This window comes from Anomaloglossus baeobatrachus, chromosome 8 (genome assembly GCF_048569485.1).
Source record: "Anomaloglossus baeobatrachus isolate aAnoBae1 chromosome 8, aAnoBae1.hap1, whole genome shotgun sequence".
Lineage (NCBI taxonomy): Eukaryota > Metazoa > Chordata > Amphibia > Anura > Aromobatidae > Anomaloglossus > Anomaloglossus baeobatrachus.
The window spans coordinates 10,458,259-10,477,866 of NC_134360.1; positions in this window are offsets into that span (position 1 = coordinate 10,458,259).

The following is a 19,608-nucleotide window of genomic DNA, read 5'->3' on the forward strand; positions in this document are numbered from 1 at the left end:
GAGGAGATGTGTGTGAGGAGATGTGTGTGAGGAGATGTGTGTGAGGAGATGAGTGTAAGGAGATGTGTGTGAGGAGATGAGTGTGAGGAGATGTGTGTGAGGAGATGAGTGTGAGGAGATGTGTGTGTGTGGAGATGTGTGTTTGGAGATGTGTGTGAGGAGATGAGTGTGAGGAGATGTGTGTAAGGAGATGTGTGTGAGGAGATGAGTGTGAGGAGATGAGTGTGAGGAGATGTGTGTGAGGAGATGAGTGTGAGGAGATGTGTGTGAGGAGATGTGTGTGAGGAGATGAGTGTGAGGAGATGAGTGTGAGGAGATGTGTGTGTGTGGAGATGTGTGTGAGGAGATGTGTGTGAGGAGATGTGTGTGAGGAGATGTGTGTGAGGAGATGTGTGTGAGGAGATGAGTGTGAGGAGATGTGTGTGAGGAGATGAGTGTGAGGAGATGTGTGTGAGGAGATGAGTGTGAGGAGATGTGTGTGTGGAGATGTGTGTGTGGAGATGTGTGTGAGGAGATGAGTGTGAGGAGATGTGTGTAAGGAGATGTGTGTGAGGAGATGAGTGTGAGGAGATGAGTGTGAGGAGATGTGTGAGGAGATGAGTGTGAGGAGATGTGTGTGAGGAGATGTGTGTGAGGAGATGAGTGTGAGGAGATGTGTGTGAGGAGATGTGTGTGAGGAGATGAGTGTGAGGAGATGTGTGTGAGGAGATGAGTGTGAGGAGATGTGTGTGAGGTGTGTGAGTGTGAGGAGTGTGTGTGAGGAGATGAGTGTGAGGAGATGAGTGTGAGGAGATGAGTGTGAGGAGATGTGTGTGGAGGAGATGTGTGTGAGTGTGTGAGTGAGTGTGGAGATGTGTGTGAGGAGATGTGTGTGAGGAGATGTGTGTGAGGAGATGTGTGTGAGGAGTGTGTGTGAGGAGATGTGAGGTGTTGGTGTGAGTGTGTGGGAGATGTGTGTGAGGAGATGTGTGTGAGGAGATGTGTGTGGGAGATGTGTGTGGGTGATGTGTGTGGAGGAGTGTGTGTGTGGAGTGTGTGTGGGTGGGTGAGTTGTGAGGAGATGTGTGTGGGGTGATGGTGTGGGTGTGGTGGGTGTGGTGTGTGGGGAGTGTGTGTGTGGGATGTGTGTGGGAGTGTGTGTGAGGAGTGGTGTGTGGAGATGTGTGTGAGTGGTGTGTGTGGGAGATGTGTGTGGAGGTGTGTGGTGTGTGTGTGGGTGTGGTGTGAGGAGATGGTGTGTGGGGATGGTGTGAGGTGTGTGGTGTGGGTGATGTGTGTGAGGAGATGAGTGTGGGTGTGGTGTGGTGTGTGTGTGGAGGTGTGTGTGGGGGTGTGTGTGTGGGTGTGGTGGTGTGTGGGGTGTGTGTGAGGAGATGTGTGTGGGTGTGTGTGTGAGGTGTGTGTGGGTGTGTGTGGGGTGTGTGTGGGAGTGTGTGTGGAGGATGTGTGTGAGGAGATGTGTGTGAGGTGATGGTGTGGGAGTGTGTGGAGGTGTTGGGTGGGTGTTGAGGTGGGTGTGTGTGAGGGATGTGTGTGGAGTGTGTGTGGTGTGTGGATGTGTGTGAGGTGGTGTGGTGTGTGGGTGATGAGTGTGAGGAGATGTGTGTGGGGGTGTTGTGGGGTGTGTGGTGATGTGTGTGGGGTGGTGTGGGTGTGTGTGTGGGTGTGTGTGAGGTGATGTGTGTGTGGTGATGTGTGTGAGGAGATGTGTGTGAGGGTTGTGTGTGGAGTTGTGGTGGGAGATGTGTGTGAGGAGTTGTGTGTGGGTGATGTGTGTGAGATGTGTGTGTGGAGTGTGGGAGTGTGTGGAGTGTGTGTGTGAGATGTGTGTGTGAGTGTGTGTGAGGAGTGTGTGTGTGGTGTGTGTGTGGGGTGTGTGTGGGAGTTGTGTGTGGGGTGTGTGTGGGGATGTGTGTGGGAGGTGTGTGGGGTGTGTGTGTGGGGGTGTGTGTGGGGGTGTGTGTGGGGATTGGTGGGAGTTGTGGGGTGTGTTGGGTGTGTGGTGTGTGGGTTGTGTGTGGGGGATGTGTGTGAGGAGTTGGTGTGGGGTGATGTGTGGGTGATGGTGTGGGAGTTGTGTGTGGGTTGGTGTGGGAGTTGTGGGTGTGTGTGGTGGTGTGTGTGGGTGTGGGTGTGTGGGTGGTGTGGGGATGTGTGTGGGGTGTGTGTGAGGAGGTGTGTGTGGGATGGTGGTGTGTGGTGTGGGGTGGTGTGTGTGGGTTGTGGTGTGTGGGGGGTGTGTGTGGGGTGTGTGTGGGGGTGGAGTGTGTGTGAGGAGATGAGTGTGAGGAGATGTGTGTGAGGAGTGAGTGTGGGGATGTGTGTGAGGAGGTTGTGTGTGAGGAGTGTTGTGGGGATGGTGTGAGGGATGAGTGTGAGGGTGGTGTGGAGGATGTGTGTGAGGTGATGAGTGTGAGGAGATGTGTGTGGGAGTGAGTGTGGGGAATGTGTGGGAGTTGTGTGGTGAGTGGTGTGTGAGTGAGTGTGTGTGAGGAGATGGTGTGTGAGTGAGGATGTGTGTGAGGATGATGGTGTGTGGTGATGAGTGTGAGGTGTTGTGAGTGTGTGGAGTTGTGTGTGAGGTGTGAGATGTGTGTGAGGGTGTGTGTAGGTGATGTGTGTGAGGAGATGGTGTGTGAGGAGATGAGTGTGTGGAGATGTGTGTGAGGAGATGGGTGCATGTATGAGGGGTTGTGTGAGGGGAGATGTGAGGGGTTGTGTGAGATGTGAGTGCATGTATGAGAGGTTGTGTGAGGGGAGATGTGAGGGGTTGTGTGAGGTGTGAGTGCATGTATGAGGGGTTGTGTGAGGGGAGATGTGTGGGGTTGTGTGAGATGTGAGTGCATGTATGAGGAGTTGTGTGAGGGGAGATGTGAGCAGTTGTGTGAGATGTGAGTGCATGTATGAGGGGTTGTGTGAGGGGTTGTGTGAGGGGAGATGTGAGGGGTTGTGTGAGATGTGAGTGCATGTATGAGGGGTTGTGTGAGGGGAGATGTGAGGGGTTGTGTGAGATGTGAGTGCATGTATGAGGGGTTGTGTGAGGGGAGATGTGAGGGGTTGTGTGAGATGTGAGTGCATGTATGAGGGGTTGTGTGAGGGGAGATGTGAGGGGTTGTGTGAGATGTGAGTGCATGTATGAGGGGTTGTGTGAGGGGAAATGTGAGTGCATGTATGAGGGGTTGTGTGAGGGGAGATGTGAGGGGTTGTGTGAGATGTGAGTGCATGTATGAGGGGTTGTGTGAGGGGAAATGTGAGTGCATGTATGAGGGGTTGTGTGAGGGGAGATGTGAGCAGTTGTGTGAGATGTGAGTGCATGTATGAGGGGTTGTGTGAGGGGAGATGTGAGGGGTTGTGTGAGATGTGAGTGCATGTATGAGGGGTTGTGTGAGGGGAGATGTGAGGGGTTGTGTGAGATGTGAGTGCATGTATGAGGGGTTGTGTGAGGGGAGATGTGAGCAGTTGTGTGAGATGTGAGTGCATGTATGAGGGGTTGTGTGAGGGGAGATGTGAGCAGTTGTGTGAGATGTGAGTGCATGTATGAGGGGAGATGTGAGGGGAGATGTGAGCAGTTGTGTGAGATGTGAGTGCATGTATGAGGGGAGATGTGAGGGGAGATGTGAGGGGTTGTGTGAGATGTGAGTGCATGTATGAGGGGTTGTGTGAGGGGTTGTGTGAGGGGTTGTGTGAGATGTGAGTGCATGTATGAGGGGTTGTGTGAGGGGAGATGTGAGGGGTTGTGTGAGATGTGAGTGCATGTATGAGGGGTTGTGTGAGGGGAGATGTGAGGGGTTGTGGGAGATGTGAGTGCATGTATGAGGGGTTGTGTGAGGGGAGATGTGAGGGGTTGTGGGAGATGTGAGTGCATGTATGAGGGGTTGTGTGAGGGGAGATGTGGGGGGTTGTGTGAGGGGAGATGTGAGGGTTGTGTGAGATGTGAGTGCATGTATGAGGGGTTGTGTGAGATGTGAGTGCATGTATGAGGGGTTGTGTGAGGGGAGATGTGAGGGGTTGTGTGAGGGGAGATGTGAGGGGTTGTGTGAGATGTGAGTGCATGTATGAGGGGTTGTGTGAGATGTGAGTGCATGTATGAGGGGTTGTGTGAGGGGAGATGTGGCTGCTCTGGGGAGTTTATCATAGTACAGGGGGTCTCGACATGACCTGGGACCCCATTCTGGCATATCCACTTCACACATCAGAACCTCATCTGAAACTGCCCCTCCTCACAATGTGGCTCTATGGAAACAGCTGGAAGTGACTCAGCTATTCTGCTTCCGTATCCGTCATGGAAATAAATGGGAGTTATGAAAATTGAAAGATATGGACACCCTTGGGAACATTGTTTTGCCATCTTGTGACTGGCCAGATGTTGGAAGTTACATTACAAGCTCACAAGCGCTAAATACAAGTCTATGAGAGCCAGGATGAGTCCAGAGCGAGGCTCTCCTAGACTTGTATTGAGTTGTGGCCTCCTGCGTCTCCATGAAACTCTGGAGCTGCCGGCAGGTCACAAATCACTGGGGACCGACCAAAGCGACGATGATAAAAGGTGAAAACGCCGGAGGGCGAGTATAAGACCGGGGGCCGGGGAATTAAATTAAACATCACTCCAGCGCTGAAATAAAAAAGAAATGGCTGGAGTGGAGATTTAAAGGGATTGTCCAGAACTTTTACATTGATGACCTATCCTTAGGAAAGTAGAAGCAGGAAATCCCGGCACATGTGAGTTCAGTAAAGCAAAGCCTTTATTGTATCACACACCTGGACGTTTCTGCCGATGAAAGCCTCGGGAGGGCGAAACGTCCAGCTGTGAGCTGCAATAAAGGCTTTGGTTTACTGAATAAATGCATGTGCACCGTGACCCATGTGGAGTGCTGATTCCTGTCTCCATTATCCTTAGGATAGGTCATCAATAACTGATCATTAGGGATGTGACACCCGGCACCCCTGCCAATCAGCTGTCCCAGTGCTGACGGATGTGCACAGTTGGGGAGCTGCACAGCAAAACACCGTCACCTTCGCGGTGTCCATTGTTCGCTGCTGCACATCTGCCCCCTATTGATTCAATTATATCAGTATGCTTGTGTTCTGTCATCTTGTCCTTCCGCGTTTGCTAACCATTCAGCATTAGGCCTGTTTCACACGTCAAAGCACAGATGTTTTTCACTGACGTGTAAAAAAACACATATGTGTGTGCCGTGATTCACGGTAAACGTGTGTTGTCCATGTGCAATTCGTGATCTGTGATTGCACATGGAGATAAACTCACCTGTCCCCGCTCCTGCTGTCCGTGGTGCTGAAGTCTCCCGGATGCTGTGTCCGGCCGCCGCTGTCTCCCCTCTGCAGCTACTTCCAGGACGGCTGTGCCGTGCATAAATGAATATGCATGACAGTAATCAGCCGGGCAGGAAGCAGCAGAGAGCAGCAGCCGGACACAGCGTCACTGGAAAGGGGAGTATAAAAATCATTTTATTTTCAATGTACGTGTTTTTCTGGTACGTGCTTCATGGATCACACCATAGTGAGGTCCGTGGGACATCAGTGAGGCCATAAAATAATGGACAAGTCTCTGTGCGGAGCACACGGACACTCGTGTACGCCGCACGGAGACACGTTCAGTGAAAAATCACTGATGTGTGTGCAGACCCATTGATTATAATGGGTCTGCATATGTCCGTAATTCTGGTACGTATAAAAAAAAGAACAAACTTACCAGAATCACTGACATGTGAAAAAGCCTTAGGCTGGTTTCACACATCCGGCTTTACACTGGTTTGCCGGATTCAGCGCACGCCAGTACAGTGTATACAGTACAATGGCAGTGTTGCACCTTCCGGATCACATGCTCCGGTCACATGACAGCATGTGACCGGCGCTTATCGCGCTGCCATTGTACTGTATACACTGTACTAGTGTGCGCCGAATCCGGCAAACCGGTGTAAAGCCGGATGTGTGAAACAAGCTTTAGCTGGAAATCATCTCTTCAGCAAACTTCTGTTTGTTTCTCTACTATCTGCATTTACTTCTTGGTTCAGACCTGCTGATTAACCCTTCATCTGCTGTAAGCATAACAAACTCTTCTCTGGTGTTGTTCATTCTACAAACCCTGCTGCAACACTGTGTATGTACTGTACAAGTAAGTATTCAGCTGACCTTTTCATCTTTGCTGCCAATGTTGATCTCATTCAACCCGTGTTTTGTTGCAAACCCTGGACTGACTGTGCATGTACAAGTCCTGTGTGTATCTGCACTCCGGGCTCGGTGGCTTCTGGGGTTTCTGCAGAGCCCGTATTGAATGGAGCTGAACTGCACATGCTCAGTCTGTTCCCTTCATTGTCAATGGGACTTCCAGAGAAAGCCAATTATGACCTGTTACTTGATATTTTGGGGATACCTCTTTAATATTCAAAGTTTAGGTAAAAAAAAAAAAAAAGAATCCTTCCAATCTCTTTGGTAACTTCTTAGTGATACCTCTTTAGAAGTTGAAATTCTTCCAGAATCCAAGTGTAGAAAATGAATAGGTTAGGACGGGCTGCGAGTTACTCTTACATAGAAGGATGAATAATTGATTGTCCGTCTTTTAGAAGCAATGATCTGGGGCAGACGGCAGATCCAATGTCCTAGATCCTCCCAGGCCGGTGTGCGGTTTCCTTTGGTGATTATGATGAAGAGTTGAAATTATTTCCAATGCTCCTCTTTGCTGGCAGCGTAAAATGAAGTGGCACTCACACGGCTGATAGTATCATCTGGAACATGCCGTGTGCATTAAGGTAAGAAACGATGAATCTGCTTCTTGTAGGACACTTCTAGGTATAATGACCTCTCGGGAAGGAATCAGCAGCACTTGAGAGCTCAGCGTCAGTGGACGGGTTGTAAAGTCTGTGTGTTTCAGTGCTGTAGAATTATTGTCCCTGAAGACCTTCTATAGCGTACACATACATTGTATAAAGGGTAAGTCTGACTTTCCTGCTTATAGTCACATTGATGTATTCGTCTTGTTTGCCGTGTCACCGATCTTGCCAGAAAAGTTCTGTATATTGTACTCTGAGCAGTGTGAAAAATCTAATGGGAATTACAGTAGTTTAATTCATCATTTTCATCTTTGCATTGTTTAATTAAGCATTTTCCATTTTTAAGGCTCTGTATCTTGGTCAGTGGCAGAACTATAGGTGCAGGGGTTGTAGTCAGGCCCGAGCACTGGAGTCTAAGGAGGACCCAAACAGTGCCTTAGGCCAATGCTAAAAGAGTAATTCTGTACAGACCCATGATAATTGGGGACAAGTTGGAGAATTTTGTCTTGGGGCTCCCAAGTTTGACGTTACGCCAATGGTCGTGATATAAACTGAAACTACAATGTGGTACCTGACCTGTTGCACTTGTGTAAGCATCACATTTTTGTATGTGAGCAAGACAGTTTCCATTCATTGATTGCAAGCAAAGGTCGTGAAAATGGTGAATTAACACCTAAAATATTTTAGCACAATCTGTTGCAGCAGTAATGGACTATTACTAGTGATGAGCGGGCACTACCATGCTCAGGTGCTCAGTACTCGTAACTAGTGATAAGCGGGCACTACCATGCTCGGGTGCTCAGTACTGGTAACTAGTGATGAGCGGACACTACCATGCTCTGGTGCTCAGTACTGGTAACTAGTGATGAGCGGACACTACCATGCTCGGGTGCTCAGTACTGGTAACTAGTGATGAGCAGGCACTACCATGCTCAGGTGCTCGGTACTGGTAACTAGTGATGAGCGGACACTACCATGCTCAGGTGCTCAGTACTGGTAACTAGTGATGAGCGGGCACTACCATGCTCAGGTGCTCAGTACTGGTAACTAGTGATGAGCGGGCACTACTATGCTCGGGTGCTCAGTACTGGTAACTAGTGATGAGCGGGCACTACCATGCTCAGGTGCTCAGTACTGGTAACTAGTGATGAGCGGGCACTACCATGCTCAGGTGCTCAGTACTGGTAACTAGTGATGAGCGGGCACTACCATGCTCAGGTGCTCAGTACTGGTAACTAGTGATGAGAGGACACTACCATGCTCAGGTGCTCAGTACTGGTAACTAGTGATGAGCGGGCACTACCATGCTCAGGTGCTCAGTACTGGTAACTAGTGATGAGCGGGCACTACCATGCTCGGGTGCTCAGTACTGGTAACTAGTGATGAGCGGGCACTACCATGCTCGGGTGCTCTGTACTTGTAACTAGTGATAAGCGGACACTACCATGCTCTGGTGCTCAGTACTGGTAACTAGTGATGAGCGGACACTACCATGCTCTGGTACTCAGTACTGGTAACTAGTGATGAGCGGACACTACCATGCTCTGGTGCTCAGTACTGGTAACTAGTGATGAGCGGGCACTACCATGCTCAGGTGCTCGGTACTGGTAACTAGTGATGAGCGGACACTACCATGCTCGGGTGCTCTGTACTTGTAACTAGTGATAAGCGGACACTACCATGCTCAGGTGCTCAGTACTGGTAACTAGTGATGAGCGGGCACTACCATGCTCGAGGACTCAGTACTGGTAACTAGTGATGAGCGGACACTACCATGCTCAGGTGATCAGTACTGGTAACTAGTGATGAGCGGACACTACCATGCTCAGGTGCTCAGTACTGGTAACTAGTGATGAGCGGGCACTACCATGCTCGAGGACTCAGTACTGGTAACTAGTGATGAGCGGACACTACCATGCTCAGGTGCTCAGTACTGGTAACTAGTGATGAGCGGACACTACCATGCTCAGGTGCTCAGTACTGGTAACTAGTGATGAGTGGGCACTACCATGCTCTGCTGCTCAGTACTGGTAACTAGTGATGAGCGAGCACTACCATGCTCAGGTGCTCAGTACTGGTAACTAGTGATGAGCGGGCACTACCATGCTCAGGTGCTCAGTACTGGTAACTAGTGATGAGCGGGCACTACCATGCTCAGGTGCTCAGTAATGGTAACTAGTGATGAGCGGGCACTACCATGCTCTGGTGCTCTGTACTTGTAACTAGTGATGAGCAGGCACTACCATGCTCGGGTGCTCAGTACTGGTAACTAGTGATGAGCGGGCACTACCATGCTCGGGTGCTCAGTACTGGTAACTAGTGATGAGCGGGCACTACCATGCTCTGGTGCTTGGTACTCGTCATTAGTGATGTTGTTCCAATACATAAAAAGGAAATAAGCATGTGTAGAACAAAACATTTAATTGCAATAATTTTCTGACATAAATACTTAATTTTGTGTAATAATTTCAAGAGAATTAACACTTTTGGCCGTGACTGTATATGATTACTCTCGGTCTGTCATGGATAGAGCCGCTGCTTCTTTGCAGAGCTTCATTCTGGGGAACCCATGTAGGTGCGGAGCAGGGGACCATCCAATATGGAGCCTTAAAACTTCTCTCAACTAAAGGCACAGAGCGCTCCATAATGCCTACATACTCTACATGAACTAAAGGCACAGAGCGCTCCATAATGCCTACATACTCTACATAAACTAAAGGCACAGAGCGCTCCATAATGCCTACATACTCTACATAAACTAAAGGCACAGAGCGCTCCATAATGCCTACATACTCTACATAAACTAAAGGCACAGAGCGCTCCATAATGCCTACATACTCTACATAAACTAAAGGCACAGAGCGCTCCATAATGCCTACATACTCTACATAAACTAAAGGCACAGAGCGCTCCATAATGCCTACATACTCTACATAAACTAAAGGCACAGAGCGCTCCATAATGCCTACATACTCTACATAAACTAAAAGGCACATAGCGCTCCATAATGCCTACATACTCTACATAAACTAAAGGCACAGAGCGCTCCATAATGCCTACATACTCTACATGAACTAACGGCACAGAGCGCTCCATAATGCCTACATACTCTACATAAACTAAAGGCACAGAGCGCTCCATAATGCCTACATACTCTACATAAACTAAAGGCACAGAGCGGTCCATAATGCCTACATACTCTACATAAACTAAAAGGCACATAGCGCTCCATAATGCCTACATACTCTACATAAACTAAAGGCACAGAGCGCTCCATAATGCCTACATACTCTACATGAACTAAAGGCACAGAGCGCTCCATAATGCCTACATACTCTACATGAACTAAAGGCACAGAGCGCTCCATAATGCCTACATACTCTACATAAACTAAAGGCACAGAGCGCTCCATAATGCCAACATACTCTACATGAACTATAGGCACAGAGCGCTCCATAATGCCTACATACTCTACATAAACTAAAGGCACAGAGCGCTCCATAATGCCTACATACTCTACATGAACTAAAGGCACAGAGCGCTCCATAATGCCTACATACTCTACATAAACTAAAGGCACAGAGCGCTCCATAATGCCTACATACTCTACATAAACTAAAGGCACAGAGCGCTCCATAATGCCTACATACTCTACATAAACTAAAGGCACAGAGCGCTCCATAATGCCTACATACTCTACATAAACTAAAGACACAGAGCGCTCCATAATGCCTACATACTCTACATAAACTAAAGGCACAGAGCGCTCCATAATGCCTACATACTCTACATAAACTAAAGGCACAGAGCGCTCCATAATGCCTACATACTCTACATAAACTAAAGGCACAGAGCGCTCCATAATGCCTACATACTCTACATAAACTAAAGGCACAGAGCGCTCCATAATGCCTACATACTCTACATAAACTAAAAGGCACATAGCGCTCCATAATGCCTACATACTCTACATAAACTAAAGGCACAGAGCGCTCCATAATGCCTACATACTCTACATAAACTAAAGGCACAGAGAGCTCCATAATGCCTACATACTCTACATGAACTATAGGCACAGAGCGCTCCATAATGCCTACATACTCTACATGAACTAAAGGCACAGAGCGCTCCATAATGCCTACATACTCTACATGAACTAAAGGCACAGAGCGCTCCATAATGCCTACATACTCTACATAAACTAAAGGCACAGAGCGCTCCATAATGCCAACATACTCTACATGAACTATAGGCACAGAGCGCTCCATAATGCCTACATACTCTACATAAACTAAAGGCACAGAGCGCTCCATAATGCCTACATACTCTACATGAACTAAAGGCACAGAGCGCTCCATAATGCCTACATACTCTACATAAACTAAAGGCACAGAGCGCTCCATAATGCCTACATACTCTACATAAACTAAAGGCACAGAGCGCTCCATAATGCCTACATACTCTACATAAACTAAAGGCACAGAGCGCTCCATAATGCCTACATACTCTACATAAACTAAAGGCACAGAGCGCTCCATAATGCCTACATACTCTACATAAACTAAAGGCACAGAGCGCTCCATAATGCCTACATACTCTACATAAACTAAAGGCACAGAGCGCTCCATAATGCCTACATACTCTACATAAACTAAAAGGCACATAGCGCTCCATAATGCCTACATACTCTACATAAACTAAAGGCACAGAGCGCTCCATAATGCCTACATACTCTACATAAACTAAAGGCACAGAGAGCTCCATAATGCCTACATACTCTACATGAACTATAGTCACAGAGCGCTCCATAATGCCTACATACTCTACATAAACTAAAGGCACAGAGCGCTCCATAATGCCTACATACTCTACATGAACTATAGGCACAGAGCGCTCCATAATGCCTACATACTCTACATAAACTAAAGGCACAGAGCGCTCCATAATGCCTACATACTCTACATAAACTAAAGGCACAGAGCGTTCCATAATGCCTACATACTCTACATAAACTAAAGGCACAGAGCGCTCCATAATGCCTACATACTCTACATAAACTAAAGGCACAGAGCGCTCCATAATGCCTACATACTCTACATAAACTAAAGGCACAGAGCGCTCCATAATGCCTACATACTCTACATGAACTATAGGCACAGAGTGCTCCATAATGCCTACATACTCTACATAAACTAAAGGCACAGAGCGCTCCATAATGCCTACATACTCTACATAAACTAAAGGCACAGAGCGCTCCATAATGCCTACATACTCTACATGAACTATAGGCACAGAGCGCTCCATAATGCCTACATACTCTACATAAACTAAAGGCACAGAGCGCTCCATAATGCCTACATACTCTACATAAACTAAAGGCACAGAGCGCTCCATAATGCCAACATACTCTACATGAACTATAGGCACAGAGCGCTCCATAATGCCTACATACTCTACATAAACTAAAGGCACAGAGCGCTCCATAATGCCTACATACTCTACATGAACTATAGGCACAGAGCGCTCCATAATGCCTACATACTCTACATAAACTAAAGGCACAGAGCGCTCCATAATGCCTACATACTCTACATGAACTAAAGGCACAGAGCGCTCCATAATGCCTACATACTCTACATAAACTAAAGGCACAGAGCGCTCCATAATGCCTACATACTCTACATAAACTAAAGGCACAGAGCGCTCCATAATGCCTACATACTCTACATAAACTAAAGGCACAGAGCGCTCCATAATGCCTACATACTCTACATAAACTAAAGGCACAGAACGCTCCATAATGCCTACATACTCTACATAAACTAAAGGCACAGAGCGCTCCATAATGCCTACATACTCTACATAAACTAAAGGCACAGAGCGCTCCATAATGCCTACATACTCTACATAAACTAAAAGGCACATAGCGCTCCATAATGCCTACATACTCTACATAAACTAAAGGCACAGAGCGCTCCATAATGCCTACATACTCTACATAAACTAAAGGCACAGAGCGCTCCATAATGCCTACATACTCTACATGAACTATAGTCACAGAGCGCTCCATAATGCCTACATACTCTACATAAACTAAAGGCACAGAGAGCTCCATAATGCCTACATACTCTACATGAACTATAGGCACAGAGCGCTCCATAATGCCTACATACTCTACATAAACTAAAGGCACAGAGCGCTCCATAATGCCTACATACTCTACATAAACTAAAGGCACAGAGCGTTCCATAATGCCTACATACTCTACATAAACTAAAGGCACAGAGCGCTCCATAATGCCTACATACTCTACATAAACTAAAGGCACAGAGCGCTCCATAATGCCTACATACTCTACATAAACTAAAGGCACAGAGCGCTCCATAATGCCTACATACTCTACATGAACTATAGGCACAGAGCGCTCCATAATGCCTACATACTCTACATAAACTAAAGGCACAGAGCGCTCCATAATGCCTACATACTCTACATAAACTAAAGGCACAGAGCGCTCCATAATGCCTACATACTCTACATGAACTATAGGCACAGAGCGCTCCATAATGCCTACATACTCTACATAAACTAAAGGCACAGAGCGCTCCATAATGCCTACATACTCTACATAAACTAAAGGCACAGAGCGCTCCATAATGCCAACATACTCTACATGAACTATAGGCACAGAGCGCTCCATAATGCCTACATACTCTACATAAACTAAAGGCACAGAGCGCTCCATAATGCCTACATACTCTACATAAACTAAAGGCACAGAGAGCTCCATAATGCCTACATACTCTACATGAACTATAGGCACAGAGCGCTCCATAATGCCTACATACTCTACATAAACTAAAGGCACAGAGCGCTCCATAATGCCTACATACTCTACATAAACTAAAGGCACAGAGCACTCCATAATGCCTACATACTCTACATGAACTATAGGCACAGAGCACTCCATAATGCCTACATACTCTACATAAACTAAAGGCACAGAGCGCTCCATAATGCCTACATACTCTACATGAACTAAAGGCACAGAGCGCTCCATAATGCCTACATACTCTACATAAACTAAAGGCTCAGAGCGCTCCATAATGCCTACATACTCTACATAAACTAAAGGCACAGAGCGCTCCATAATGCCTACATACTCTACATAAACTAAAAGGCACATAGCGCTCCATAATGCCTACATACTCTACATAAACTAAAGGCACAGAGCGCTCCATAATGCCTACATACTCTACATAAACTAAAGGCACAGAGAGCTCCATAATGCCTACATACTCTACATGAACTATAGGCACAGAGCGCTCCATAATGCCTACATACTCTACATAAACTAAAGGCACAGAGCGCTCCATAATGCCTACATACTCTACATGAACTATAGGCACAGAGCGCTCCATAATGCCTACATACTCTACATAAACTAAAGGCACAGAGCGCTCCATAATGCCTACATACTCTACATAAACTAAAGGCACAGAGCGCTCCATAATGCCTACATACTCTACATGAACTATAGGCACAGAGCGCTCCATAATGCCTACATACTCTACATAAACTAAAGGCACAGAGCGCTCCATAATGCCTACATACTCTACATAAACTAAAGGCACAGAGCGCTCCATAATGCCAACATACTCTACATGAACTATAGGCACAGAGCGCTCCATAATGCCTACATACTCTACATAAACTAAAGGCACAGAGCGCTCCATAATGCCTACATACTCTACATAAACTAAAGGCACAGAGAGCTCCATAATGCCTACGTACTCTACATGAACTATAGGCACAGAGCGCTCCATAATGCCTACATACTCTACATGAACTAAAGGCTCAGAGCGCTCCATAATGCCTACATACTCTACATAAACTAAAGGCACAGAGCGCTCCATAATGCCTACATACTCTACATAAACTAAAGGCACAGAGCGCTCCATAATGCCTACATACTCTACATAAACTAAAGGCACAGAGCACTCCATAATGCCTACATACTCTACATGAACTAAAGGCACAGAGCGCTCCATAATGCCTACATACTCTACATAACTAAAGGCACAGAGCGCTCCATAATGCCTACATACTCTACATGAACTAAAGGCACAGAGCGCTCCATAATGCCTACATACTCTACATAAACTAAAGGCTCAGAGCGCTCCATAATGCCTACATACTCTACATAAACTAAAGGCACAGAGCGCTCCATAATGCCTACATACTCTACATAAACTAAAGGCACAGAGCGCTCCATAATGCCTACATACTCTACATGAACTAAAGGCACAGAGCGGTCCATAATGCCTACATACTCTACATAAACTAAAGGCACAGAGCGGTTTATAATGCCTACATACTCTACATAAACTAAAGGCACAGAGCGCTCCATAATGCCTACATACTCTACATGAACTAAAGGCACAGAGCGGTCCATAATGCCTACATACTCTACATAAACTAAAGGCACAGAGCGCTCCATAATGCCTACATACTCTACATAAACTAAAGGCACAGAGCGCTCCATAATGCCTACATACTCTGCATAAACTAAAGGCACAGAGCGGTCCATGATGCCTACATACTCTACATAAACTAAAGGCACAGAGCGGTCCATAATGCCTACATACTCTACATAAACTAAAGGCACAGAGCGGTCCATGATGCCTACATACTCTACGTAAACTAAAGGCACAGAGCGCTCCATAATGCCTACATACTCTACATAAACTAAAGGCACAGAGCGGTCCATAATGCCTACATACTCTACATGAACTAAAGGCACAGAGCGGTCCATAATGCCTACTTACTCTACATAAACTAAAGGCACAGAGCGGTCCATAATGCCTACATACTCTACATACTCTAAAGGCACAGAGCGCTCCATAATGCCTACATACTCTACATAAACTAAAGGCACAGAGCGGTCCATAATGCCTACATACTCTACATAAACTAAAGGCACAGAGCACTCCATAATGCCTACATACTCTACATGAACTAAAGGCACAGAGCGCTCCATAATGCCTACATACTCTACATAAACTAAAGGCTCAGAGCGCTCCATAATGCCTACATACTCTACATGAACTCTAGGCACAGAGCGCTCCATAATGCCTACATACTCTACATAAACTAAAGGCACAGAGCGCTCCATAATGCCTACATACTCTACATAAACTAAAGGCACAGAGCGCTCCATAATGCCTACATACTCTACATGAACTATAGGCATAGAGCGCTCCATAATGCCTACATACTCTACATAAACTAAAGGCACAGAGCGCTCCATAATGCCTACATACTCTACATAAACTAAAGGCACAGAGCGCTCCATAATGCCAACTTACTCTACATGAACTATAGGCACAGAGCGCTCCATAATGCCTACATACTCTACATAAACTAAAGGCACAGAGCGCTCCATAATGCCTACATACTCTACATAAACTAAAGGCACAGAGAGCTCCATAATGCCTACATACTCTACATGAACTATAGGCACAGAGCGCTCCATAATGCCTACATACTCTACATAAACTAAAGGCACAGAGCGCTCCATAATGCCTACATACTCTACATAAACTAAAGGCACAGAGCACTCCATAATGCCTACATACTCTACATGAACTATAGGCACAGAGCACTCCATAATGCCTACATACTCTACATAAACTAAAGGCACAGAGCGCTCCATAATGCCTACATACTCTACATAAACTAAAGGCACAGAGCGCTCCATAATGCCTACATACTCTACATGAACTAAAGGCACAGAGCGCTCCATAATGCCTACATACTCTACATAAACTAAAGGCTCAGAGCGCTCCATAATGCCTACATACTCTACATAAACTAAAGGCACAGAGCGCTCCATAATGCCTACATACTCTACATAAACTAAAAGGCACATAGCGCTCCATAATGCCTACATACTCTACATAAACTAAAGGCACAGAGCGCTCCATAATGCCTACATACTCTACATAAACTAAAGGCACAGAGAGCTCCATAATGCCTACATACTCTACATAAACTATAGGCACAGAGCGCTCCATAATGCCTACATACTCTACATAAACTAAAGGCACAGAGCGCTCTATAATGCCTACATACTCTACATGAACTATAGGCACAGAGCGCTCCATAATGCCTACATACTCTACATAAACTAAAGGCACAGAGCGCTCCATAATGCCTACATACTCTACATAAACTAAAGGCACAGAGCGCTCCATAATGCCTACATACTCTACATGAACTATAGGCACAGAGCGCTCCATAATGCCTACATACTCTACATAAACTAAAGGCACAGAGCGCTCCATAATGCCTACATACTCTACATAAACTAAAGGCACAGAGCGCTCCATAATGCCAACATACTCTACATGAACTATAGGCACAGAGCGCTCCATAATGCCTACATACTCTACATAAACTAAAGGCACAGAGCGCTCCATAATGCCTACATACTCTACATAAACTAAAGGCACAGAGAGCTCCATAATGCCTACATACTCTACATGAACTATAGGCACAGAGCGCTCCATAATGCCTACATACTCTACATAAACTAAAGGCACAGAGCGCTCCATAATGCCTACATACTCTACATAAACTAAAGGCACAGAGCACTCCATAATGCCTACATACTCTACATGAACTAAAGGCACAGAGCGCTCCATAATGCCTACATACTCTACATAAACTAAAGGCACAGAGCACTCCATAATGCCTACATACTCTACATGAACTAAAGGCACAGAGCGCTCCATAATGCCTACATACTCTACATAAACTAAAGGCTCAGAGCGCTCCATAATGCCTACATACTCTACATAAACTAAAGGCACAGAGCGCTCCATAATGCCTACATACTCTACATAAACTAAAGGCACAGAGCGCTCCATAATGCCTACATACTCTACATGAACTAAAGGCACAGAGCGGTCCATAATGCCTACATACTCTACATAAACTAAAGGCACAGAGCGGTCCATAATGCCTACATACTCTACATAAACTAAAGGCACAGAGCGCTCCATAATGCCTACATACTCTACATGAACTAAAGGCACAGAGCGGTCCATAATGCCTACATACTCTACATAAACTAAAGGCACAGAGCGCTCCATAATGCCTACATACTCTACATAAACTAAAGGCACAGAGCGCTCCATAATGCCTACATACTCTGCATAAACTAAAGGCACAGAGCGGTCCATGATGCCTACATACTCTACATAAACTAAAGGCACAGAGCGGTCCATAATGCCTACATACTCTACATAAACTAAAGGCACAGAGCGGTCCATGATGCCTACATACTCTACGTAAACTAAAGGCACAGAGCGCTCCATACTGCCTACATACTCTACATAAACTAAAGGCACAGAGCGCTCCATAATGCCTACATACTCTACATAAACTAAAGGCACAGAGCGCTCCATAATGCCTACATACTCTACATGAACTAAAGGCACAGAGCGGTCCATAATGCCTACTTACTCTACATAAACTAAAGGCACAGAGCGGTCCATAATGCCTACATACTCTACATACTCTAAAGGCACAGAGCGCTCCATAATGCCTACATACTCTACATGAACTAAAGGCACAGAGCGGTCCATAATGCCTACATACTCTATATAAACTAAAGGCACAGAGCGCTCCATAATGCCTACATACTCTATATAAACTAAAGGCACAGAGCGCTCCATAATGCCTACATACTCTACATAAACTAAAGGCACAGAGCACTCCATAATGCCTACATACTCTACATAAACTAAAGGCAAAGAGCGCTCCATAATGCCTACATACTCTACATAAACTAAAGGCACAGAGCGCTCCATAATGCCTACATACTCTACATAAACTAAAGGCACAGAGCGCTCCATAATGCCTACATACTCTACATAAACTAAAGGCACAGAGCACACCATAATGCCTACATACTCTACATAAACTAAAGGCACAGAGCACTCCATAATGCCTACATACTCTACATAAACTAAAGGCACAGAGCGCTCCATAATGCCTACATACTCTACATAAACTAAAGGCACAGAGCACACCATAATGCCTACATACTCTACATAAACTAAAGGCACAGAGCACTCCATAATGCCTACATACTCTACATAAACTAAAGGCAAAGAGCGCTCCATAATGCCTACATACTCTACATAAACTAAAGGCACAGAGCGCTCCATAATGCCAACATATTCTACATAAACTAAAGGCACAGAGCGCTCCATAATGCCTACATACTCTACATAAACTAAAGGCACAGAGCACACCATAATGCCTACATTCTCTACATAAACTAAAGGCACAGAGCGGTCCATAATGCCTACATACTCTACATGAACTAAAGGCACAGAGCGGTCCATGATGCCTACATACTCTACATAAACTAAAGGCACAGAGCGGTCCATAATGGCTACATACTCTATATGAACTAAAGGCACAGAGCGGTCCATAATGCCTACATACTCTACATGAACTAAAGGTACACAGCGCTCCATAATGCCTACATACTCTACATAAACTAAAGGCACAGAGCACACCATAATGCCTACATTCTCTACATAAACTAAAGGCACAGAGCGGTCCATAATGCCTACATACTCTACATGAACTAAAGGCACAGAGCGGTCCATAATGCCTACATACTCTACATAAACTAAAGGCACAGAGCGGTCCATAATGCCTACATACTCTACATAAACTAAAGGCACAGAGCGCTCCATAATGCCTACATACTCTACATAAACTAAAGGCACAGAGCGGTCCA